The 25674-nt window shown below is 39.3% G+C and overlaps 1 protein-coding gene and 1 long non-coding RNA gene across 3 annotated transcripts in view; one reads left to right on the forward strand and one right to left on the reverse strand.

Annotated features, from left to right (window-relative positions):
- SMYD3 (SET and MYND domain containing 3) overlaps positions 1–25674 on the forward strand; it is a 681855-nt gene that overhangs the window by 71218 nt on the left and 584963 nt on the right.
- Positions 10941–13141, reverse strand: LOC122235736. 2 transcript variants are annotated; one of them, XR_006213755.1, is made up of 4 exons: positions 12987–13141; positions 12296–12347; positions 11818–11936; positions 10941–11251 (listed from the first exon to the last, which is right to left on the reverse strand). It is a non-coding gene; the product is annotated as an uncharacterized LOC122235736 (long non-coding RNA). The 2 variants fall into 2 exon arrangements; XR_006213754.1 differs by lacking the exon at positions 10941–11251 and having other exon boundaries at positions 11335–11936.

Here is a 25674-nt window from a genome sequence, read left to right on the forward strand (position 1 = left end):
GATAGGGGAAATGGGGAGATGTTGGTCAGAGGGTACAAACTTTTATTTATAAGATGAATAGGTTCTGGGGTTCTAATGAATAGCATTGTAACTTTAGTTTATAGTAGTGTATTGTATACTTGAAATTTGCTAAGGTTGTAGATCTTAAATGTTCTCATCACACACACACACACACACACACACACACACACACACACCCCATGTGAAGTGATGGATGTGTCCATATGTCTTTTATGAATAGATGATTTTTGTCAGTTATACCTCAATAAAGCTGGAAAAATAAAACGAAATACATACATACTGTGATGGAAATTACATCCTCATTAAACTTATAATAAAAATTTAAGTTGTCAACCTTAAAAATATCAGAAGAGTACAAGATTCTCTCAGAGGTGCAAAAGCTGAGGACTTGAACCACATGTTGTTAGACAACTGTGTCCTCTCACCTGCCCCCACATCAGCACATGGAGAAATGTCAAATTGGAGGATCAAACTAAAAATTATTAAACAGAGCTTAGCATTTATTATAATCTTATTCCTTGCTGAAACTAGTGGAACTAATTAGCAAGAGGAAATTGAACAAATTTTTTATGCCAGAGTATGTGTAGGTGAACTCCAATGTTGATGCAGGAAGTAAGAGAGTAAAAAACAAAACAACTACAAGGAATACCCAAAATAGAGCTACCACAAGTTTTTCGTTTAAATAAGAACATTGTCAATACAGTGGAACTTGAAGTGGAACTTCAAGTCTGGAGTTGGGTACATGGAACGCTTTTTATGGGGAGTTGGTAGGCAAGAATCCTAGGAGAAGTGCAGTGGGTGGCCTGAAGTTAGGGGGACACGCCAGCATGTGCAGAAGAGCGGGAAAGCTAACTTTCCTTCCCGGGGCATTAGATTCCTACCTGAGTTTATGTCCTGTGATCATCCACTCATTCCCTTTTTGCCCTGCTCATCTCACAGAAGCTTTGAGAGAGTAGAGCCAGTGTTTGCCTTAATGATTGTGCTTCACCGGTGACCTGTATAGCATGTGTTCGTTTGAAGCCGTAGACGTCTGGCCTAGTTGAATACCCAGTTCAAAGAAAGAAAGAGTTAACTTGACCTCCGGCTGTTTTCCATGTCCACATCAGTACATTTCTTTATCTTAATATTGTCTTTCCTTTTCTCATTTTTTTATGTGACGACTTTTACTTATTCTACCTCTTCTCACCAAACCTTTTCAATAGTCTTTTAATGGAATATTTCCCTTAAGGGTCCATTTCTTTTGTCCCCTGTGCTCTAGTTCTAATGGATTATTACATCACCCCTTCCTTGCCTGATGAAAAGGCACATCACGATAGGACTCAGCAGCACCCCTGTGCTCTCATAGCACTCCTATATGATAGCACTTGTCACATGACACAGTACGTGGGGGTGTGTGAACTGGATTCCTCAGCCAAGCTGTGAGAACTCTGAAAGCATGTATTATTATCTGTGGTTCTTCAGTGCTTCCCGTAGAGGCTGTCACATGGGAGGAATTATATGCCTGTTGACTGAATGAATGGATATGCAAACATCAAAGACATCCGAGAGAAAGTAGTGAAAAAAAGAGACTAGTAATAGTATTAGTCAGTGTTTATAGTATGTTCATTATGTGCCGTAATAAGTGCTTTGTGTGTGCTAACTCATGGAATTCTCACAACCGTTCCATGAGTTCTCAAATTCTATTTCATAGATTGAAGATAAGTGAGAGTGGCTTGGAAACTCAGCTTTAACTCATTATTAAATGGAAAATACAAAGGAAGCCTTTGGAGTCTAGGTGGCATGATAGCATGGGCATTTTGGCAGAAGACTGTGAGCCCTAGACAGGCTCTCTGGGTTCAGATCCTGGCTGTGACTTTCATTAGCTGTGTAACTTATTGGCCAAGTATGCCTTGATTTGCTCATCTGCAAAAAGGGGTTGACAGTAAAATGTAGCGTAGGCAATTGTTGTGGACACTAAATGAGTTAATGTGTGCAACATGCTGAGGTGGTACCTTGCAAAAGTAAACGGCCACTGAATGTTAGGCATTATTTCATCAATGGCAATATTATTATTTTTACATAACAATTAAGTGTTTTGAATGTCTTACTGCTGGCTATCTTCTTTGTTTGCTTTTTCAGACAAGAAGGCTTTAGGGGAGTGTATTTTCTATATGAATGTGAAGTTACTAGACCCTAAGATGTCAATATTGTTAATTTAGGGAAGATGAGAAGCCATTCTTTGTTTCAGTGCTTCTGGTGAGCCACTAGGATGCTGTCCAATTACTTGCAGATTTTAAAGTTCCAATGAGCTCAGAAAAGGAGTGAGTGACCTGGCCAATTCTTGAATAAAGGTCATTAGTAACAAGTAATATCAACTTACTGTTTTAAAATTACCTCCGTTTGCTCGTCAAGGTGGTGCACTGGTGGTACTTTTCACACAGGAATCTGGTGATAGGGAAATGGGATAACCCGGAGCCACTGTGATCATAAATTCTGCAGCTTTGTTACAGACCATGACTTTGCTCTGGCGGTGAAGTGACCTTGAAACAAAGGTATTTTTTTTACTTGAATAAGTTAGTATACGTGAATAAGATCTAAGAAAGGACCACTGTAGAATGAATTTTACTTCTAATAATTACTCTTCAGGGCTCTTCCTCTGGGTATCCTAGTGAGCTCTTCCAAAGTCTTGGGGGAAGAAAAGTTCCTCCTCCTATGCATGTCTGCACATGAATGTGCTTGTTTGTGAAAGGCCAAGGGGAGGGGCACAGAACGAGATTAAGGGTTACCTATAATTTGCTTCCGCATAATATGGCCAGATCGGAGGACCGTGTTCCTACCCCACCAACAGGCGTGCATCATTCTCAGTGGCCTTTAAACCAAGCAACAGGCAGAGATAACCTTACGACACATGGCATCGAGGGTATTGTTCCATTCACGGAGGGATTTCTTCCTCTCTTAGGAAAGTACAAAGGAAGGGTATACCAGGACATTCAGAAAGGTGGTCACAGATGAGAAAGCGCCAACCCTATAATTATGAAGGGGATTTCGTGAACCTTTTCTCTGAAAGCTTTTGGTGCTGCTGCAGTCGTTTGAATTACCTTCTGTGTTCCAGTAAAGTAGTCAAACGTGAGACTCTCCTTTCTTGTTGCATCAAAATCAAGATTTTCAGCTTCACCTTAAATATGTTTGCTTTATTTTAATTTAGTTGTTGGACCTCCAGAGTCTTTCTTTTTTTTCATAGACATGTACTTGTTGATTTGAGGAGAGGGTTCCTACATCAATAGGTTCTGCCTGAAAAGACTTCTATAAATTTGAGTTTGTAAATTAAAAAAAAGTATATTCTGATTATTTGTCCTGTGACTCTAAACATCATTAAATACTTGTATTCAGTTTGTTCATCAGTATAGTGAGCACAGAAACTCACAGGCATTCTTATGAGAATGAAAGAACTAATGGCAAATGCTAAGTCTAGTTCTTGGCATATGGTAGGTAGTCAATATGAGGCAGGTATCTTTTATTATTCATTCTTTTGTTTTTGTTTTTTTTTAGACAGTGTGAACAGGAGAGAGGGGCAGAGGGAGAGAGAGAGAGAATCAGGCTCCACGCTCAGCATGGAGCCCAATGTGGGGCTCGATCCCACAACCCTGGGATCATGACTTGAGCCAAAATCAAGTCAGTTGCTTAACCTACTGAGCCACCAAGGAGCCCCTATTATTGTTCATTTTTAATGATATTTAGTGACATAGGTAAATGATCATATTGAATGATAAAAGTAAATTACAAAATGGTATCCTGGGTCTTTTTTTAAAATTTTAAAATTTTATTTTGGAGGGAGTGAGAGTGTGTGTGGGGGAGAGGGGCAGTGGGAGGTGGAGGCAGAGGGAGAGAGAGCAAGAGAGAGAGATTGAAAATCTTAAGCAGGCTCCATGCTCAGCACGGAGCCCAACATGGGCTCAATCCCATGACCCTGGGATAATGACCTTAGCCGAAATCAAGAATCAGATGCATAACTGACTGAGCCACCAAAATGGTATCCCAAAATGGTATCCTAGGTCTTGAAAAGTAAATATGTTTTTGTGTGTGTATTGATTTATCAGTGGTTGTCTTTCTGGGTGATGGCATTATTTTCTTCTGTTTATTTTTCTTATTAGTTTACAGTGTAACACTTTCCGCATTCTCTCTAAACGTGACTATTTGAGTGAAAGGTTTTTTGTTTCTTCTTTTTTTAAAGAATGCTGTTGAAAACTCTCCTAACTCCCTTCAGAAATGTTTAACTTGTATGTTATTTATACTGGAGTTAAAAAAAAAAAAAAAACAAACAGAAAAGGGGAAAAAAAAAAAGAAATAATGTTTAACCTTTTTTCAGCCAGAGGGTAAATTGAGGATTACCCCTCCTGTACTTTGAGGTAGTATTGCAACATATAGGGGTGACATTTGGTGTTGAGATAGTTAAGTTATTGATGGAAAAAATGTAGAATTATTGGATGGCTGATCATCATAAACCTCTCTCAAAATCTATTTTGAAAAGTATCTGAATTAGGTTTTTAGCTGTCTGAGGTAATACTAGGCGATCTGCCAATCACATTTTTATTTCTCATGAATTATATTTGGGTTAAAGGATCAAAACCCTGGCTTATGCTATGGTGATAAAATTTCTGTCAGAACTTAAAATTCAAAATACAAAGTAGTAACTATTGTCTTCATGTTAAGATATTAAAAATCTTAGAATGTGGGGCGGCACCTAGGTGGCTCAGTAGCTTGAGCATCTGACTTCGACTCAGGTCATGATCTCATGGTTTTACTGCTGAAAAGTCTTAGACTTAGTAATTTACAGCCTTACTTAACATATTCAGGCCTGAAGTATCAATTCCCCATGTGAAAGAGGTCTCCTATTTTCTGTGTACATACAGCAGCCTGTTTGCCTATAATTAGTGGAATGTTTTGGTGGTTTCTCTAGATTGTTTTAATTATTTTAGTCTTAAATTTATAGACTTATTAAATGCAGCCTTTTGATACTAATAAAACAGAAGGATGGTGTTCAAGCGTGGGGAAGAAATATCCAGAGATCCTTGCTTCTTGTGACTGTAGTAGTCACTGTGAGTCAGGTACCTCAGAATGTTCTATGAGTAACAAAAATGAAGCATAGCTTGTTGTCTGCAAAGCAGAATATGCTAGGTGTTACCTAGAACTGCACTGTCCAGTACAATAGCTAGTAGACACTTGTGGTTAAATTAATTTAAATATAAAAATTGAGTATTTTAGTTACATATCTAAATGTTAAGTGTTCAGTAGCTACATATGGCTAGTGGCTTTTGTACTGGACAGTGAAGATATAGACCATTTCTACCGTTGCAGAGAGTTCTATTGGACACGCCCATCTAGAGGGTCCAAAACACGGTTATGGTTTATTGTGTAACCCATGAATGTGTCAGAACTGCTGTATGTCATTTGTGGAGATGATTTGCTGAGTAAAACCATGGAGCCAGAGAAGTTTTCTTTATATCTGAAGAGAGAAATTTAGAAACAGAAAATAAACGTATCTAAAAAAACAAAACAAGGGGTGCCTGGCTGGCTCAGTTGGTGGAATGTGCGAATCTTGATCTTGGGGTTGTGAGTTTGAGCCCCACGTTGGGCATAAGATTACATAAAAATAAAATCCTTAAAAAATAAATAAAAAATAAAAACCAAAATAGAACAATAGCAACAATATCCTCTTCAAAACTCAAAACACCCACACAAGGGATTTGTTTATAAACACATCAATTTTTAAAAAACCTTTTATTGAACCATTTTATATAGTATATAGTATCCATGTCTAATATATATACAGTCCCTGTAAAAGCATATGTTACAGGTTGATGCACTTTTACAAATTGAACACCACAGTGTCACTGGCACCCCGTGTGCCTGCCTTTGTGTTGAAAGTGTTGCAGCTTGCTTATTAATTAAGGAATGTATTTTTACTTTTAAATATTAAATGACTTGAGATACTATGTCATAAGAAAACTCTTTAATATGAAATAAAAATTAAATTTTGAAATAAAATTTAATTGAGGTTGTATTTCCAATCCTCTGTAGTATAAATACTGTCTCTAATTTGTGAAACAAAATTAAACAGGAATGTAAGAAGCAACAAAAGCACTATTTGTGAACATTTGAGAGAAACTTTTCTTTTTTAATGTTTATTTATTTATTTTGAGAGAGAGAGAGCATGCATGAGCGGGAGAGGAGCAGAGAAAGAGGGAGAGAGAGAAACCCAAGCAGCCTCCCTGCCCAGCATGGAGCTGGACGTGGGGCTTGATCCCACGACTGTGAGATTGTGATCTGAGCTTCAATCAAGAGTCAGTCACCTGACTGAGCCACCCGGGTTCCCTGAGAGAAACTTTCTTGAATATTTAATCCCTCCTGGTCACTGGAGGAGCACTTGCACTTGGGACACATGGGAACCACCAGTTCTTCTGTGAATTGCCAGAATTCCATTTCATGTGGACTGAAGAAGAGGAACCTACAGACTCACTTCAGATTTAGGATTAAAATAAATATTTAACCAATGAATGTAATAAGTTGGAGTGGTTAAACTGTCCCCAAAAGAATGCTTACTTCGGTAGCACATATACTAAACTGTTTCAAAAGGGGACAATAAAAATACTAGTTTTTTTCCAGTTGTAACATGCAAAGTTTGGGGCTTTGATGATGATGAAAAACCAAAGCATGGAAACTGATTGGTTTCTAGACTTTTTGTTTTGTACCTACATACTTACTCCAAAAATGGGAAAGTTAGTAGGAAAATGATAGTCACGTGAAAGTTTTTAATTTTAGCAATTTATTTTATAGATATTTCATGTAATAAATCTTTAGATGCAATTTCTTATGGGCTAATACATAATTTTTAAATCCTATTTACTGAAGAAGTTAATAGATTGTTTTGTATCTGTGGGTTGTTTTTTTTTTTTCCTTTTCTAAATTTTTAATTGAAGTATAGTTGACATAGTATTAAATTGGTTTTACATTTTTTTTTAAATGTTTATTTATTTTCGAGAGAGAGACAGAGCATGAGCCGGGGAGGGGCAGAGAGAGAGAGAGAGACACAGAATCTGAAGCAGGCTCCAGGCTCTGAGCTGTGTCAGCACAGAGCCCGACACGGGGCTCGAACTCACGAACCAGGAGATCATGACCTGAGCCAAAGTCGGACATGCAACAGGTACTCTGGTTTCAGATGTACAACATAGTGATTCCACATTATGAAATACTCACCATGATAAGTGTGTTACAATATTAGACTACATTCCCTATGCTATACTTCTCATCCTATGTATGTTAATGGTCTGCAGCAAAGCTTTTTACTATCTATTATAGACTTTCTTTTCAGATTTTTTTTGGACTAGAAATCATAAAAATGTATTTTATATCTTGAGTTAGTACAAACACACGTATGTTTATAACTGAAATCAGTAAATAACACCTCCATTGCTGTGATGTGGTATATATTTTATTCTATTCATCTTTAATCTCTTGTTTAGTTCCCTTAAAAAATGCCCTACGAAATTGATTTTACATCTCACTAATGGGTTGCAGCTGTCTATGTTGAAAATCCTATTCTAATCTTGTGTAGAAGCCAAAGTTTGGCAGTTGCTAATTATTAAGGAACCCTGCTTTCCAGCATCTACATGTGGGACTGCTGGTATAGTTGTTCCTCTTCAAGGCCACTGTTGACCATCCAAATTCAGATCTGCCCCTGTCAGCAAACACATGAGCTCCTACTGCCTTTTACATCTTGTGGCCATTCTTCTCTAATCTTGCCTGACTCGTGTCTGCTTAAAACTTTGACAGCGGTATAAAGTGTGCCCACTTTATTGTGACTAGGTGTTTATTGTGGTCCAAGGGAAGGGTCACAGTTGTTCTCAGGGAGAGTCTGCAAACTGAGCCATCGCTCCTTCCTCAATTTTTTTTTTTATCCATTTTTACAAAAATCGAGATTAAATGCATATAACATAAAATTCACGTTAGCCATTTTAAAGTGTACATTTTTTTCTTAAGCATATTCAGTGTTGTGCAAGCACTGTTTAATCCCAGAACATTTATATCGCTCCAAAAAGAAGTGCTGTACCTCCCAACTTTCCTCTCCCACACCCCCTAGCAACCTCTAGTCTATTTTCTGTCTTTGTGGATTTGCCTTTTCTGGACAATTCATATGTGAAATCATACAATGTGTGACTTTCTGGATTGATTTCTTTCACTTAGCATAATGTTTTCAAGGTTCATCCATGTTATAGTATGTGTTAGTACTTTAAAAAAATTTTATTTTAATTTTTATTAAAATTTTTTTTATTTGTTTATTTTTGAGAGAGAGAGAGAGAGAGAGAGAGAGAGAGAGAGAGAGAGAGAGAGAGACAGAGTGCGGGCAGGGGAGGGGCAGAGAGAGAGGGAGATACAGAATCTGAAGGCTCCAGGCTCCAGGTTCTGAGCTGTCAGCACAGAGCCCGACACGGGGCTCGAACTCGCAAACTGCGAGATCATGACCTGAGCCGAAGTTGGACGCTTAACCGACTGAGCCACCCAGGTGCCTCTATTTGATTTTATTTTTTATAGTAAGTAGGCTCCACGCCCAAAGTGGGGCTCGAACTCATGACCCTGAGATTAAGAGTTGTGCTCCACTGACTGAGCCAGCCAGCCACCCTGCGTGTGTTGGGACTTAATTCCTCCTTTTTTTTTTTTTTTTTTGAAACTGAGCTATAGTTAACCTATAGCATTATATTAGTTTCAGGTATACAATAGTAATGATTTGATATTTTGTGTATATTGTGAATAAATTCCTTTTTATGGCTGAGTGATATTCCATTGTATGAATATACCACCACATTTTGTTTATCCACTCATCAGTTGATGGAGTTCTTTTTCCATTTTCTATTATGAGTAATGCTGTTGGAAACATTTGTGAATAAGTTTTTATGTGAATATAATGCTTTTATTCCGTGTGTGTGTGTGTGTGTGTGTGTGTGTGTGTATGTATTTGGGAGTGGGTCATATCATATCATAACTGGGTCATATCATAACTCTGTCTTTGAGGACCTGCCAAACTTTTCCGTAATGGCTGCACTATTGTACACAGCAGTGTGTGAAGGTTTCAGCTGTCTACATCCTCAACACTTATTTCCATTTTTTAAAAAGTTATTACAGCCATTCTAGTGGGTGTTAAATGGTCTTTCATTGTGGTTTGATTTGCATTCCTCTAGTGATAAATCATATTAAGCATCTTTTCATGTGCTTCTTGGGCATTTTATATCTTCTTTGAAGAAATGTTCAAATCCTTTGCCAATTTTTTAATTGAGTTATTGTCTCTTTATTGTTGACTTGAAAGAGTTCCTTATATAATCTGGATATTAGTTCTTTATCAGATATATGATTTTTCAAATATTTTCTCCCATTTTGTGGGTTGCCTTTTTATTTTCTTGATAGTGTCATTTGATGCACAAAAGTTTTTAATTTTGATGAAGTCCAGCTTATCTATTTTTTTCTTTTGTTATTTGCACATTTAGTGTCGTATTTAGGAACCTGTTTAATGCAAGGTCACTGAGATTTATACCTGCATTTCTTTCTAAGAGTCATAGTACTTCAATTTAGTTTTTGATTCATTTCGAGTTAATTTTCACTTAGGGGGTGAAGGAGGAGTACATGTTCATTCTTTTGGTTGTGGAGATCCAGTTGTGTCAGTACCATTTATTGAAAAGACTTTTCTCCCCACCTACCTCATCTTTTTTTGAGACCTGTCTACACCTCTGTATATGGAAAGGAGAATGGGAATTATTTGTAGATTCACTCATTGATTCAGTAACATTGGATCCAGTAATATTTTTCTTTTTTTCTTAAGCAACTTTATTACAGTATCATTTAAACACCATGAAATTCACGCATTTTAAGTGTACAATTCCATGATTATGAGAGGAGACAGAAGGTAAAGTCACATTAAAAAAAAAGAACCAGACCCCATTGTAGAATGCTTTGATGGGTATCAAAGGCTGTAATTGTAGGTATGCCCATGAGCATTTGACTCAGGAGACAAAAAAGTGCTTCTTCTGTCCTAAAAGATTTGTTTTCTGGGAATTTTTTGATTGTTTCCAAGGTAAAGATACAGGACAGGGCTTCTAGGTTTTTACATTAAGCAAAGTGTAAGGAAACTTGTGAATTGTTGGCCAATACTAGGAAAGTAATTTCTCTGGCCCTGAGTGAGCTACGTTTTTCATGTCTTGCTCCAGCTGTCTCTTATTGTTCACCCGTGAACTTGTGCTTATGAAGTCCTCTTCATGGTTGAAAATTCATTTAGTATGTGTAGTTTTGTAATAGAAATCTGATCATGTATTTGCAGGAAGAAAGTTATAAATAAGAGACAGTAATTTACTGACTTGATTTTATTTTCCCATTGTTGACATCTTTTCTATTTTGGCAAAAAGGAGTTGAATCTCATATAGAAAAATTTTCTTTGAACATTTGCCAGATTCAGTTTACTGTCATTTCTAGTTAAAAAGGTTTTCTTTTTTCAAACTTAACATATACCTCCTTTTTGCACAGCAGATGGGAAAGATCTATGAGTTGCTACAGAGAATTATAGGGTTTTTTTCTCTATTTGATCTTTGATCTTAAGACAGCTTTTAACCCTGTAGTAATCTCCCGAGAGATTTGAGGAAATATTTTGTAAAACAAAATTATGGGGACTCTGAATACATAATTGTTATTCTCAAAGCATTGTGTCAAATGTAAAGTAAATGCTTTTAAGAAATCATTTCAGCTGTTATGTGTTTTTTATTAGGCTGAATTCTCAGTGTGGTTTATATCTAGCTGCATTATTACAACTTAAGTTTTGAATTTATTGTTAGGGAAATAATGAGACTTTTCTTGATTATATCAGCAGTTGGAAAAAAAATCACATCACTGAACAGCCAAAACTCTTTAATTAGGTTTTAAGACTAAAAACTGTATTAGGGTATTTTAATTTGGAATTCGGAATGTTGCTTTTATGTTGACTTCTCAATAAACTTTAAATTTGGTTTCATACTCTTATCCTTTAGCAAAGAAGTTTAGGCATTAATAACAACAGAATTGTGCTGCAGAAAAAGCATTGCTGTTATCCTTAAAATATGATGCAACAAAATAAAAAATGGCTGGACAACTGCAGGTTTATTACTTTTTTGGAACCCATCAGAGAGTGTAAGTTACAGGCAGCCAGCTAGCTTGAAGTCTGAGGAGAAACAGATGCCTGCAGGGAGAGACATGAGCTCTTGCTTACCTGGGCACTGGCAAGAATTTAGCTAGAGCAGTGAAAGGAATGATGGGTGCTGAATGAGGGCTGGCAAGAAAGTGTGAAGTCCCTAGAGGCTGCACCTAGAAGGAGAGTTTATATCCACCTCCAGGCTTTTTCTCAATGAACTCTACCGGCTGTTCCCAAAAATGATAGTTGAGATTCCCGAGAAAGTGTCCTTTGGTAGTGCAGAGTTTGGGGAGAACAGCAGCTGCTACAGATGGAGCCAGAAATTCTGCCAGGACCCTCCTTCCTTATCTTCCCTTTCTCCTTTACCAAATGAATTTAGTGGGGAAAGCAAAAAAAAAAAAAAAAAAAAAATCACTGTTGCCTTTAGGGCACTGGTAAAATCCCATTGCATCTGGGATTAGGGAATAGGATCAAACCTACCCATGGGTGGTGTGTTGGATCCAGAACCACAGCTGGGTGAGGGGAAGGTGCACTGAGGACATACCACTGAAACTTGAGAATTCAGTGACTAAGATTGATGCTTAATCAGAACAATAAAATCTCTATATTCCTACCTTCTGTTACCACTGTGGTCGGTGTAACAAGTAACAGTGGAATACTGCTCTGCTGGAAGAGTGGTCAGACCGTGTGGACAGACCATCTTCGAGGCACAGCACAAACAGAGGACCTAAAGCTGAGAGTATAGCAGACATTGAGAGAAACCTTGGCAAATGTACCCTCCCTCTAAATACAAGTTACCAGTAGATGCATTTGAAGACTGTGTGCTGAGGGCAACCATATCCGTAATAAACCTCAAACCCAGCCTGACTTCTGATGGGACTAACTCAAAACCCTACCCTAAAGGGATACCAAAGAAAAGACATGTCCATTCCTAGGCATAAAAATAATTATGTCCGGGCACCTGGGTGGTTCAGTTGGTTAAGCGTCCAACTCTTGATCTTGGCTCATGTCTTGATCTTGGGGTCATGGGTTCAAGCTCTACATTGGGAGCTCCCACGCCCAGAGCGGAGCCACTTGAAAAAAAAATATTACCTCACTCCTTCCTCTTCTTCACAAGATGTTCACCTTTCACCAATCAGGAGGCCTACAAAAAGGCAACAGAAATACCCACAATACTGTCAAGAGATAAAGCAATCAACAGAATCAGATTCAGATATGACACAAATGCTGGAACTATCTGATAGAGAATTTAAAATAACTATAATTTCTATATTGAAAGCTCTAATGAAAAAGGTTAACCGCATGATGAATTAGATGGGTGGTTTTAGCAGAAAGATAGAAACTATAAGGAAGAATTAAATAAAAAGATTACAAGTGAGAAAAAGCAGAAATGAAGAGTATCTTTGGTTTGCATATGAGTAGTTCTGACAGAACCAAGGAAAGAATCAGTCAGCTTGAGAGTAGGTGAATAGAAATAACTGAAAAAGAGAAAAAAAGTCACTAAAGAAAAAAAGGGTAGGGGAAAAAATGCAAAGCAGAACAGAGCGTCTCAGAGCTAGGGAACAGTGCCAACATATCTAAACATAAGCACAGCTGGAGTACTGTAAACCACTGAAAAATTAAACTGGAAAAGGCAAAACCATAGGGAGGGAAACCAGATCAGCAGTTTCCAGGGTTGGAGATGGGGAAGGGGTTGATTGCAAGGGGCAAAATGAGGGATTTTATTTTGGGTAATGAAGCTATTCTGTAAGGTGAGGTGGGTAGGAGTGCTGACAATACTGACTCCATCTCTGGCCCTCTGTCTTGTTCACCTTCTCTCAGTGACTTGTCTTCAGGCTGTGTTCCAGGCCCCCTGGGACATTAATGTACATACCTTAGAAATGCCCTCCAAGGGGGCACCTGGGTGGCTCAGTCAGTTGAGTGTCCAACTTTGGCTCAGGTCATGATCTCACAGTTTATGAGTTCGAGCCCCGCATCAGTCTCTGTGCTGACAGCTCAGAGCCTGGAGCTTGCTTCGGATCTGTGTCTCCCTCTCTCTCTGCCCCTCCCCTGCTTGTGCGTGCGTGCGCTCTCTCTCTCTCTCTGAAAAACAAAAATAACATTAAAAAAAGAAAAAAGAAATGCCCGCCAAGGCTGGAATGGAGGGAGGGTTGTTTTTGCCTCCCAAAAATCAGTTAGAGATAACTTAGTCTTTCCCCTTCCTGATACACAGCTGGTGCCATAAGATCTAATTAAAGGTTAGCTGTCAGGTGCGTGCAAGCCCTTTGATCTCATTACAGTGCCCTCCTGTGTGTCCCCTTGCTCTGTAAAATCTGGGAACTAAGGTCTGGATTTTGCAAAGAATAATTGTGCAGCTGCTGTGGGTCATCCTGAGTCTGTTCCCCCGGTCAGGAAGTTACCCCCAAATAAAACTCTGTGTATCTGTATGGAGTGGCCTGTTTTATTTTCTGGTCTCAAAGTGCCTTCTCGGTTTGGTGGATACTTTACTGTCCCTACTTTGCCTTCCAACAAGTCTAAACATGATTCTATTTGTCAAAACCTCCAAGAGTGAATTTTACTCTATGTACAGGGGGCACCTGGGTGGCTCAGTGGGTTGAGCATCTGACTCATGGTATTGGCTCAGGTCATGATCTCGTGGTTTGTGAGTTCGATACCCGCATCACGATTCATGAGTCTGAGCCCTGAGTGGGGCTGTGTGCTGACAGTGTGGAGTCTGCTTGGGGTTCTGTCTCTCCCTTTCTCTCTGCTCTTCCCCTGCTTGCACGCGCACACTCTTTCAAAACAAATAAATAAACTTAGAAAACCCAGGATGTGAGGGGAAACCCAAGTAAAATACAGACTATTAGTAATGAACCTGTGTTACAAATGACCAGCATAACTTCACTGAAGGGAGTGGGGGACTACTCCTAGAAAAGGATTAGCTTAATTAAGGTTGAGTATTGTTAGGCTAAAGACAAAAAAAGAGCTACATACAAGTACTGTACTCTGTTTAGTAAATTTGTTTTTCACAGAAGTATAGATTAGCAATTCTGAAACTGTTTGCTAGGGTTGAAAAAATAGATACAGTAGTTAAAGAGAGCTGGAGAAATTAGAGAAAATCAGAGAAATTACAAATAAGGAAAGGTAATAGGTTAGAATGAACCCTGTGGTGTCAGATTGCAATCAGAGATATTGGTATGAATTCATTCTGAATATTTTAGCTATATATGTACATAGATACAGAAATAAATTATTCTCTATAAATAAAAAGTATAGTGTATGCATAGGTTAGTATACATGCATATACTTCTGATCTCTGCTGACAGGCCCTAGAAGCAGAGATAGCCCAGGAAGCACACCTGGTCCCTATATCTTTTCTAAATACCATTCTCCAGTTAAAGGAACCAGGGTTCCTTGGAGAAGTGGTCGATTCCATGGCTAGGTTAGAGATACACGAAATAGGCCTGGGGCATCTTGTTTTGCTACAACTAAGGAAGGTCTTAAAAAAAGAATGGGACAGGGGCACCTGGGTGGCTCAGTCAGTCGGTTAAGTGTCCAACTTTGGCACAGGTCATGATCTCACAGTTCATGAGTTTGAGCTCCTCATCAGGCTCTGAGCTGACAGTACAGAACCTGCTTGGGATTGTCTGAATTTGAGTAGAAACAGGATATTTGCAGAATCTCAGAGTATCTCTTCCAAGATCTTAATTACAAGTGAGAGTAACTTAATAGTGGATAAATCTGGTAGATACCAAGGGATGAGAACATCACTTTTATGGTTTCTTGCCAAAATGCATAACCTCAATTAATTGTGAGATAACATCAGATAGACCCCAAATATTTGATTATTAGTCCTCAAAGGTATCAAGTCTCAAAGACAAGGACAGATTTAGGGATTGTCACAGATTGGAGAGACTAATGCATGTCCAAATGCATTGTAGAAGTTTGGTCAGAACAAGGATGTTAGTGGGAAAATTCACTTGGGTGAAATCTGAGTAGATTGCATCAGTGTTTATTTCTTACTTTTGACAAGTTTTGATGGTTAAGTAAGATGTTAATATTAGGGAAAGTGAAGAGCATAGGGAATTCTCTCTAGTATGCTTGTAACTTTTCTGTGTTTTCTGTCAGTTTACAATTATTTTATTTTAAAATTAAAAAGTTAAAGGGAAAACTTTTAAAAACTTTTTTTTTTTTTTTTTTTTTTTACTTTTTTCTCTTTCCTCCTTCTCCTCCTCCTGTGCTGCCTGCTGTTGGAGATAGTCTATAAAAACAAAGCTCCTACCCTCAGTTAATGGAAATTTAAATTTGTAAGTTTTAGTTCACTTTAGGAAGATTAAATTCCTTTTTTTCAAAGATTTTATTTTTTAAATATTTTTAATGGCTACACCTAACGTGGGGCCCGAACCTACACCCCCAAGATCAAAAGTCACATGTTCTACCAGCTGAGCCAGCCCTGTGCCCAAGGATGGTTAAACTCTTTTCCAATCCCCTACTATTATATAGTTTCACTAAAACAAGGAGAAAGATTTCATAAATTTCTCCTGAAATATTCTACTGCCTTCGCATTATCTTGCAAGTTGTGTGAAGGAAATTTGAACATGTAACTATTACTACAGGCTTCAAGTCTAAAAATTTTTAAAAACTTGATAGCTACTTCCAATTCTTAATTGCATTATTGATTCATGAAATGTTGGGTAACAACTGGTGACAGGTGCTGAGCTGGGACCTATGTTACAAAGATAATTAAGGTAGGTCTCTTCCCTGGACAAATTTGCAGTTATTTGGAGGTTGTTAGGAAAACAAACAAACCAACAAACAAACTATAGTGAAGTTTACTAATCAGTGTGGTTTTACTGAGCATGTTTTCTCCAGTTTCCTTGTACCTTCTGCTTGAAATTCTTCTGTCATTTAGAATCTCAATTCCATTACTGCCCCCAACCCCCCATGATTAAAGCCACTTTGGAATTCTCAGTAGTTCCTGAAGTTTCCTAACACAGAGAAGGACACTAGTTCTTGTCCTGGCTGCAACTTACCTAGTATTCCAGTTACTCAGAATACTTCCTTGCTTAACATGCTGCTTTTACCAAAGAAACTTTGGAGTATAAATAAAATGCCTTTACTTAAAATTCTGCTTCTCTGGGGTGCCTGGGTGGCTCAGTAGGTTGAGTGTCTTGATTTAGCTCAGGTCATGATACCAGAGTTGTAGGATTGAGCCCCCTGTCGGGCTCTGCACTGAGCATGGAGCCTGCTTAAGATTCTCTCTCTCCCTCTCTCTCTTTGCCCCTCTCCTGTTCATGCTTTCTCTCTTTCTAAAAAAAAAAAAAAAAAAAAAAAAGCAGGGGGTGCCTTGGTGGCTCAGTCAGTTGAGCATCCGACTCTTGATATCAGCTCAGGTTGTGAGCTCAAGGTTGTGAGATAAAGCCCCTACGTCGGGCTCCATGCTGTGTGTGGAGCCTGCTTGGGGTTTGCTCTCTTTCTCCCTCTGCTCTCCCCTGCTTGCACACACACTCTCTCTAAAAATAAATAAATAAACAATTTAAAAAATTCTGCTTCTCTGTTTTGTTTATCCCAAGGTCTATTCGTGGAACAATAAAATAACTTAAGAAATCTTGGAACTCTAAGTTCCAAGTTTGTAGAAAAAAGTATATATACACCTTTGCGATAATGTCAGATAATTAGATCTCATTGAAGCTTCTCAGTTGACCCTAGGTTAAGAACCATGTTTTGGGGCAAAAGTGAGGTATCATTTTATCTTGCTACTTGGTTTGGTACTTATGCATTAGTAAATAATTTTGGTGGGGTGGTGACTATGATAACTCGAACAGTGAAAAGTTATATAAAAAAGCCCATGTTATGTTTTGTAATGGTGACTCTGAGGACATACAGCAGGATCATCTAACAGTAGCAGGCTGCCTTCAGAGTAGGAATGTGATTTAGAAAAGAGTCTGCCATCCAGGAAGCAGCCGAGAGCAAGCAAGTGATGCCCTTCTCTTTTTCCCCAGTGGGAGGAGCAAGGAGTAAAACTGAAGGGTGATAGCCTTGGAGTCTTTCACATCACTCTTGTGTCTCCCCTGCGTGACTTCTTGCCACTCCATTCCTGACATGTTCCATTTGCCCTGCTGCTGTTGCTGTGATATTGGTCTCATTTGACGCTAAAGGTGAACCTTTTAGTTTTTAATGTTTCAGTGTCACGTTGTGCTGAATTCAGATTCCAGTTGCTTATGAAATAAATGGCTGCCATGTGGTGTTCTGCAAAATCCATTTTCATATGTCTTATTTCGTTTGATCTTATTTAAGTAAATGAGGTTTTGAAATATAACTGGGGCACACTGACATTTTATGGCATGGCTGAATTGTCTTGAGAGAAGAAGTATGTGTGAAACCTGAATTGGTATTTTTTTTTTAATGTTTATTTATTTTTGAGAAAGAGTGCACGTGAGTGGAGGAGGGGCAGAGAGAGAAGGAGACAGAAGAACTGAAGTGGGATCTGTGCTGACAGCAGAGAGCCCGATGCAGGGCTTGAACTCAGGAGCTGTGAGATCAGGACCTGAGCCGAAGTCGGACGCTTAACCGGCTGAGCCACCCAGGCACCCCTGAATTGGTATTTTATGAGTTGCTAATGGGATTATGGAAGAATGGTGTGAAATTTGTATAAAGTAACCTATGGAAAAGCCAGTAGGACTGCGGAAGATAAGGTTGTATGTTTTGGCAGTCACCTCTAACGCTAAATGCTAGTGATTACACCTTTGCCTATATAAAACCATAATGATTTACATTTTAAGATGGAGTTTTCATCTGTAGAAATAAATTACTTTATTATTAATGAATCCAGGACGAGAGAAATGTATGCTACAGTTGTAGCACATACATGATTTACTTAATGATCAATAATGTCTTAGGTTCTATTATATGAAACTTTTTTTTATTTAGACTTGAACTTGTAACATGTTTGAGCTAATGTGGAGCTTTGTTAGGGATAGATTGTGATTTTTTTTTGCCTTTAGAGATGTTCTAAGAAAAATTCTGGAATAGTTGTTTCATTTTGTAGTGAAGTCTTACAGCATACTGAAAACTAAACCTGATGCAAGGACGTGGTTTTTATTCTCAAGCGAACATGAATAGACTCATTAAAGAGAATCTCTTACTGTTTTTTGACTGTATGCAGAGTACATATTTTGAGTTTTTGATAAACTTTATTTCCTGGATGATCTCTCTTGCTGAGTGCCCTCTAATTAACTTTTTAAAAAGCGCCAAACAGTGCCACCTCCCCACTGCTTTAAAATCTTTTCGTGAGAACAAGGAGAATGATTAACTTTCTAATTGATGTATGGTGGCATAGCTATCTAAAATACTTTCATTAAAGCGACTTAATGTTTTAAAGATAGCCAAGTTAAACATGTAATCACTCTCCAGAGTAATTAAAATGAAAGAATGAATATAATTAGAAATTGTCTGTCTTTTTATAGGGTGTCACGTAACTGATAGTTCTGCTATGAATATGCAGTTGCTAATAAACGGTTCTGGTAGTTTCCTTGGAGAAACTGGTAGAGGAGTAGTGTTGCAATACTTTTAGTCCAGTCTGAGTTTAGCAGAACTTTTACATCGCTCTGTGTGGCATCTGCAGTTATTCAGTGAGGTCAAAACATACGTGCAGATTGTACTGGCTTTTTTTCCCCACAGTAGAGCCAGAAATATGGGTTTTTAGGAACTGATTGATTTTCTTAAGTCAATTTTTGAGTTTTGTAATGGCTCCTATTATAAAAAATTAAGTTCTTTTTAAGAAAAGAGGGACTGAATAAAAATAAAGATTAAGACTGAAGTTTGGTTGCCTACAGTCAGCTAGAACAGACGGGCAGAATTGGTGAGTCATTTGTGTAGCAGATACACATAAATTTGCTCCTTTTAGCGGCCACGTGAAAAGCATAGCCCTTTGTACACACCTTTTTGTCAAATTTTTCTGAGCAGCGTTTGCCAGATTTTTGATTGGTTTCTTTTTCTTCAAAATTTAGCACTGTGATTAAAATAAAAGGTTAGTTTACTCAAAATAACAAGTTAGTTATGCTTGTTAAATTTGAAGGTCTTTTTATGTGTACTTTACAGCTTTTTTCCCCCTATAGGATTAACATCTTGGAATTGGACCCAGCCCATCCTTTTCAGATACTGTTTTCCTTTCCTTCCATCTGATGACTTTCCCTGTCCATCTGGGTAACTTCAGCTCAGCTCAAGGCTAGTTTTTTCTGACTTCCCTGTGTGTACTCCACCCCTTTTCCTGCCACTCTGCTTAAACCGCCTGCAGCCTGGTCTTCAGCAACCAAAATCCCACGGGATAGGTTTTGCTTCTTACCTTTTTTCATCCTGCTGTAAAATTTGTCAGTATTGGCTTCTCTCTTTTAAAACACTGTTTTTCTGCTCTCCTGATTTTCTTTCTACTAATGTGGCTGCTGCTGCTTATTCTTTGTGAGCTCCTCTTCTGCTCAGTCCACTAATGTTAAGTTTTTAGGTGGTTTCTCTGGGCTCCTTTCTTAATTTTCTTTTTTTTTTTTTTAACGTTTTATTTATTTATTCATTTTGAGAGAGAGAGCACAAGCGCACAGTTACACTCATAGGGGAGGAACAGAGAGAGAGAGAGAGAGAGGGAGAGAGAGAATGAGCAGGGGAGGGGCAGAGAAAGAGGGAGAGAGCCAATCCCAAGCAGGCTCCATACTGTTAGTGCAGAGCCTGAGGTGGGGCTCAAACTCACAAACTGTGAGATCAAGACCTGAAATGAAACCAAGAGTCGGATGCCTAACTGACTGAGCCACTGGCACCCCCTCCTTTCTTTTCTTATGTGTCAGATCTTCTCAGGAAGATGTCTTTTATTCTGGAGCTTCAAATTCATGTGGGCCGGATGACTCCCAAATAAAAATTCTCAGCCCAGATCTTTCTGACTTCTATCTAGCTGGCTTCTGGGTAGTTCAGTGAGTGAGAAAAATTGCTAAGATGCCACCTTAAACCCTTGAAACCCAGTGTTTCCAAATAACTCTTTAGTAGGGATTCCCTACCCCCTACCTCCTTTTCTGGTCCTATCATTCTTCTGCTTGAAAATGTTCCGTGCCTCTTCATGCTGTCCACATGCTGTGGCCCTAACTGTATTTCCCGCTTCATTTCCCATTGTGCCATATTTAACCTTGGCTTTAGTGAATCTGACATACTTGATTTGCTACCAGTGCGTCCTGAACCTGCCTATATCTGTGTTATTTTGCTTGCTTCATGCCTTTCTCTCTGAAACAGATTCTCATCTCTTACAGATGCTCAGACAGTTCATTGCCAGCTTGCTACCGGAACTCTCCCCGATCTAGGGAAGCTGCATTCCTCTTTCTCTATATTTCTCTATATTTCTCTGTCCTTTTTGAAAACTCCTATGTTCCACTGAAACCCATTTAATGACATTACTTCATTCTGCTACTTGTATAATTTTGTACTTTCCTTATCTCTCCCACTAGTCTGCCAGATCCTTGAGGCTGGAGTTAAGACATCTTCCCTCACAGGACCCAAACATTGGGCCTGACGTAGGGTGGGCATTGCCCGACCTGATACGGTAATTTGATTGAGGGATTGGGGAGTGATACTTCTGACCACTCTTTCAGCCAGTGTTCATATTAAATTCTGGGCACACAGCAGGATTAGGTTCTGTACTACTTAACCTGCATGTAGAGTCAGACTAGACTCATGCCGGCTGTATGTGGGGAAGTGGTTGTGGGGCTTTAGAGCTCTGGCTGATAGCATTTACCATATTAACTGACTCTAAGATGAACATTTCCCCCCACATTTCAACATTCCTGAAATTACGATGCATTTTTACAGCGGATGGTCTCTTACAGTGATAACTGACAATGTTGTATATACTATTTATGTTAGTATCTTTAATAACATGTCATATGATCCATAGCATCTTAGATTCGATGAACTTCAGTAACTTAGTGTATGAGGTGACTTCCATTCATGGGGTTGTGTCACCCAAGAGTGTGATTGGTTGTAGTGGCCATTGTGGTTCTAGTCAACACTCTTTCCGGCCCTGACACATAACACAATGGTTGTGCAGAGTGGGTACACTGGGCTCCCCTCACCCCGTGGTCCATGGTGGGTTCCTACTGGTAGAGGTAACTTAGGGCAGCCTCACCTCCTATCTACAGTGTTTGGTTCTGTGCTGAACAGTGCCTGTGTGTGTCTGATTAGAGTGAGACCAGGGCTTTTGTTCGGTGGGAAAAAGTACTTTCTCTCCTTTTCCATAAGAACAAGGTGGTAGTGTATAGCCCATGGAGCTGCTGGCAGCCATGATGCCAGAAGGGAGTGAGCCTGAGCTTCTGGCTGGCTTTGGAAGAGGGCGGCACCAGCAGAAGCGGAGAGAACTGAGCTGCGGCCTGAAAGTCTGTGAAGAGGCAGCAGAGCGTTGGCATTAGAAGCCCAGCTCTGGACTGTTCTGCAAGTAACACCAACTTCTCTCAGTTTCCTGGTCTGGAAAAAGTATGGCCGGTGGGATATATGGAAATATGATTGCACTGTCAGAGTTAAGCTGTCAACTAATCATTATCTTACACTTCTAAAAGAAGTTTATTTATTTAAGTAATCTCTACACCCTACATAGGGCTCGAACTCACAACCCTGAGATCAAGAGTTGCATATGCTCCTCTTACTGAGCTAGCCAGGTGCCCCCAGCATCTTACTTTAATAGGAAAATACTAGTGGTGTTCCCACAAAGGTCAGAAACATTGTACTGGAGGTATTAACAAATGCAGTTGACGAGAAAACAAGTGGAGGCGTCATCATTGGAACACTATTTCCTGTTTGCGGTTGATGTGGCATTTTACTTGGAAAACTCTAGTGAATCACTGGTAAAACTGACTGAAAACAGTGACCTTAACAAGCATTATGCTCAGTGAAATAAGACAGACATAAAAGACCACGTAATTATATGATTCCATTTGTATGAAATGTTCACAGTAGGCAAATCTATAGAGAGAAAGTAGATCTGTGGTTGTCCAGGACTGGGAGGTGGGGATGGGGAGTGACTTTGTATGGGCACAAGGTTTCTTTTGGGGATGAGGAAACTGTTCTACAATTAGATGGTAGTGAATTGTTGAATCACTGTATGGTGCACCTGAAACTGTATGTTAACTCTACTGGAATTAAAATTTAAAAAGTTAGATTGTGGTGTTGGTTACAACTCTATAAATAAACTGAGACCTGTTGAACTTACACTTAAAAGGAGTGAATTTTATGGTATGTAAATTATTTCTTATAAGGTCGTTTTTTTTTTTTTTTTTTTTTTTTTTTTCAGTTTACTTATTTTGAGAGAGAGAGAGAGCGCACACACACGAGCAGGGGAGGGTCAGAGAGAGAGATAGAGGGAGAGAGAGAATCCCAAGCAGGCTTTGCACTGTAAGTGAGGAACCTGACGTGGGTTCGATCCCACAAATGATGAGGTCATAACCTGAACTGAAATCAAGAGTCAGACGCTTAACCAACTGAGTCACCCAGGAGCCCCTATAAAGTGTATTTTCTTAAGAAACTAACTCAAACAGTAAAACAATTCAATAGGGTATTAGGATATAAAATTAACATACAAAAACTGTAATCAGAACATAAAATAGAAGAGAAAACCCCATTTACAATTAAGGAACAAAAAAGGTAAAATACTCAGGAATTAAACTTCAAAAATGTGCAAAACTTGTTTGAAGAAAACACTCCTGAAAGGCTTGATGGTAAAACTGAACAGAACTAAAGTCCTGCCTTGTTCCAGGATACGACGACAACATCTGAGGTTGTAATCAAGGGCTTGGGTGCAGGGAGTCCATCCTCGGAAGCACCTGCGGGAGAGTGGGCTGCGGGCGAGGTGGGGGGTAGTGAGACGGGACAGAATGACGCCCACACAAGGTGTGTTAATGAGCGGGCTGTCGCCTTGGCGGCTGGAGCTCGGTCCCACTGGGGACTTTTGTAAAGCTGCATAGAACCCACCTTAGAATTCTTTCATGAGGACAAAGAAGCTGGGGTTTTATTCACCAACTCCTGTCCAGCTATGGTGGCTGGTTTCCCCCTGAGATATAGTAGAAAGCCGTAAGCATGTAAGGTTTGGTGAGTGTTCAGCAGATCGTCAGTTTATGTGACTGATCCAGGCCAGACTGAGGAGATGGACGCACCAGGTGGCCTTTGTAGTCTCTTCAGCGTCGTATCTCCAGGACCTGCAGAGCTGTGGTCTTCTCTGAATGGGACCGGAAAGGAGTCAGGGAGCAGTTTTGCATTTTTTTGTGCTTGCAAGAGACAGTGGGCTTCTCCACACCTGCTCTGTCCTTGCCTGCTCGGAAGTCTAGACCAGCTCTTCGAAAAGGAGCTGGGCCGGGTTTTACATGGGGTCTGGAGTTCTTGCTGATTAGATTTAGTCAAATAGGGTACATTGTAACATTGGCAAGCCAATTACTGATTTTTAAAAAGCAAGAAAATGTTTTTGTTTCATTAGGCTCTGCCAACATGAATTCTAATATATTTGGTACTCGATTGTTATTATTACTGTCTAAAATAAGGAAAGCATACTTGCATCTTTGTGAACAATATTAATGTGGCAACTTTTTTTAAAATTTAGTGTTTGATTTTAATTCCAGTGTAGTCAACATACAATGTTATGTTAGTTTCAGGTGTACAATATAGTGATTCAACAGCTTTGCAGTTTGCTCAGTGCTCATCATGGTAAGTGTACTGATATGGCAACTTTTTGAATGTTGATCAAGAAATGATATGGTGTATATGATATACATAATGGTTCTATGAATCAAAGATTCAGGACTTTGCAAATAACTATTTTAATTCATTATTTTACTTGGCTTTCTTCTTACTGATCCCCAACTACTATTTTTATTTGATGATGCCTAGTATTTCTTTTTTAAGTTAGTTTCTTTCTTTCTTTCTTTCTTTCTTTCTTTCTTTCTTTCTTTCTTTCTTTCTCTCTCTCTCTCTCTCTCTCTTCCTTCCTTCCTTCCTTCCTTCCTTCCTTCCTCCCTCCCTCCCTCCCTCCCTCCCTCCCTCCCTCCCTCCCTCCCTCCTTTCCTTCCTTCCTTCCTTCCTTCCTTCCTTCCTTCCTTCCTTCCTTCCTTCCTTCCTTCCTTCCTTCACAGATCCCGAGTGGGGCAGGGGCAGAGAGAGAGGGAGAGAGAACCTCAAGAAGGCTCCGTGCTGTCGGTGCTGAGTCTGATGCAGGGCTCGAACTGAAAAGTCATGATTTGAGCCGAAACCAAGAGTCCGATGCTTAACTGACTGAATTACCCAGGTGTCCCCTTCCCTACCTCATTTAAATAACCTAAGTGTGTACCTGCTCCAGGTTTTTGAATTTATTGTTCCATCTTTGGGGATGTTGGTTTGCAACCCTCACGGGAACTTCCCAGGTGAAATCTGAAATGAAATTGGCCCCTGCATGCCGAGGGCAGGGAAAGGTGGAGGAGAGAGGAAGGCCACTCCAGGTTTGTAGGTGGCGGTTTTAATAAGCAAAGGGAGCTTATATAAAAGGCTTGTCTTTAGTGGCAGGCAGCAAGATGAATGGATCTCCCCAACCTCCTATTAAATCTTAAAAGTTAAAATTTTTTTATTTTTTAATTTGAGAGAGAGAGAGAGTACGAGCAGAGGAGAGGGGCACAGGGAGTGACAGAATCTTAAGTAGGCTCCATGCTGAGTGTGGAGTGTGACATGGGGCTTGATTCTGTGACCCTGGGATCGTGACCTGAGCCAAAATCGAAAGTCGGATGTTCAACCAACTGAACTACCCAGGTGCCCCTCATCTTAAAAGTTTAAAAGGCGGCCTTGACTGGGTTCAGTCACATATATTGTGCAGGTGTTCTCAACACCATATCACCATCTCAAGGCCGTGTCCTTGAAGCATCCTCTAAGAGAGGAACCCACGTTCCAAGAACAGGGGATGGGGGTAAGGGGCCTCCGAGTTCCTAGGTTCAGCTCATGGTTCAGTTGGAGGTCACATCTTTTTGATGATGTTCCTCAATGGGGACCACTCTTCTTCTCAGATATTCTTATGACTCAGGTTCTCACCTCAGATAGGTCACCTTATGCAAAAGGCATTCCGAGGCTACTCTGTATATAATATCTTCCACTCTGAACTCATTGTCCCTGTGACCCTACTTCTATAATGCTGACTACTGTGGGACATATTTTGTGTTGATTTGTTCATTGTCTTGTTTCTTCTGTTGGATTTTAGATACAACAAGGGAGGGAGTTAATTTTGTCCTTATCTTCTAGAACAGTACCTGTCCCACAATATGGATTCAGTAATATTTGTTGAATGAATGAGTGAATGAATGAATGAAAGACTTCAGTTCATTAAGGAAGTGATTGATGGTATAAATTTTAGGATTAAAAAAAGCTATTTCTATTCTTAAAATTACATTAAATATAAGGTGCTTATGAGTTCATTGCATGGAAATCTTATAGCCTGTGTTACTCATTCTACAGCTGAC

This window comes from Panthera tigris, chromosome F3 (genome assembly GCF_018350195.1).
Source record: "Panthera tigris isolate Pti1 chromosome F3, P.tigris_Pti1_mat1.1, whole genome shotgun sequence".
In the NCBI taxonomy this organism is placed as follows: Eukaryota; Metazoa; Chordata; class Mammalia; order Carnivora; family Felidae; genus Panthera; species Panthera tigris.